Raw genomic sequence first — 1,737 nt, 5'->3', positions numbered from 1 at the left:
ATGCTAGCCCTCAGCCTTCCACTTCAAGAAGGAGAAAGGATGTTCATGGTGGAGAATCTGTCAGTCCAGAGGTTCCTGACATTTTCATGGAAGGTGACTCGCCTTCCAAGAAGCAGTAAAATGCTTCTCCTCCACCTCCACTTCCTTCTCTTCTCCCTTCTCCTCCTGCACCTCCCACTTCAAATGCACATCACCATCATCCAGGAGCCTTCTACATACACACCTCAAAGTAAGTAAATTTTTCCACCATTTTTGTTGAAGTTAGGAAATTTTCGCTGAGCTGGAACCAATTACCCAAAAACCCATTGAAAAAATGGTTTCGGTTAACGAACATTTCGGTTAACGAACGACCTTCTGGAACGGATTGAGTTCGTTAATGGAGGGGCCACTGTACTGTATTTCATTGTAGATTTTTTATTAAAAAATTTTTTTTTTTTTTTATCTGTCAGACTTACGACCTGGATTTGGGTCCCTAACCCCGTCGTAAGTCGGGGTCTAGCTGTAGTTTCTTTTTTTATCTGCCACATATTAAATAAGAGTAAATGAGAAACTGGACAAGCAGGCAATTGGCCGAGAGACTGGCCCCTCGTGGAGACAAGTCGACTTCCCCAGAGTTTGAGAAGGTGCATGGTTATTGTAGGGGTTATTAAAAGATCATTTGAGGCATTGATTAATGCAAGGGTGAACTCGCCACCCAAGCGAAAATGCGATTTTTGTACCATTCATTTCAGAAAGTTTCATTCTACTATGAAACCAGATGCTATGACGAGTTCGCCTTTGATTTACTGGCAAAATCCCATTGAATCACATGGTGTAAAACTCCCAGCGTCATTGTGCTGCCTGTGGTAATTTTAGTGTCGGGCGAAAGTAAAGCAAAGTCGAACTAGCCAGTGGTCGGGCGACCAATCACAGACTGCCTTACTCAAGAGCTAATCAGCATGTCGGGAAGGAGCTTGCCGACCAATGAGAAACCTCCCTGCTACCACATTCTTTAGCGGAGCATAATCATCTAAAGTGTTACCATTATTTATTATATTTGTTTTTTTACTTTATAACAATATAAATGTATTGTTTTGTGTACAGAACTTCATTATTTCCATAAATGCTAATTTCACACCATTTCATTATTTGACATCAATGTGTCCCAAAATCATACATCACACTTCATTTATTACAAGGATCATAGTCTGCATTAAATTGCCTTTAAAAGGAGACCTCACTGAACAGAATTGATGAATTTTTTTGGAGGTTATGAATTATTAATATCTGCAAACTTTAAACCCCATTTTCTCAAAACTTTATTTTGGGGCATTCACCCTTGCATTAATCAATGCCCCATTTGTAGACTTAACAAAACTGCAGGTGTCCGAGAACCATGTGTTTGTGCAGCCAGTGGAATGACCGAGAAATTCTATTTAATGTGGCCCGCAATTCAGGTAGATGCAACCAGTTTATGGCGAGTAAAGCAATATTTATTTAAAAAATAATCTTCACACACAATTTGTTAAGGTTTCATCACCAAAGAGTAAGTAACTACGAAAATGTAACAGTGAAATAAGTATACACAATCAACAACACTGACATTTTAACCTGTGCAAGTTCACGAGCCATGTTTGGCGTGGTCTGTTTGATGGATTAAATGCTATATGGAAGTGGGTCACTTGGGAATTAAAGGTTGGACAAGTCCAAGTGGGATCACGGGCAGTGGTCACACAGGATTCAACTAATTAAGTACAG

Source organism: Homarus americanus, unplaced genomic scaffold (assembly GCF_018991925.1).
Source record: "Homarus americanus isolate GMGI-L3 unplaced genomic scaffold, GMGI_Hamer_2.0 scaffold56009, whole genome shotgun sequence".
In the NCBI taxonomy this organism is placed as follows: Eukaryota; Metazoa; Arthropoda; class Malacostraca; order Decapoda; family Nephropidae; genus Homarus; species Homarus americanus.
This window is presented reverse-complemented; position numbering follows the sequence as displayed.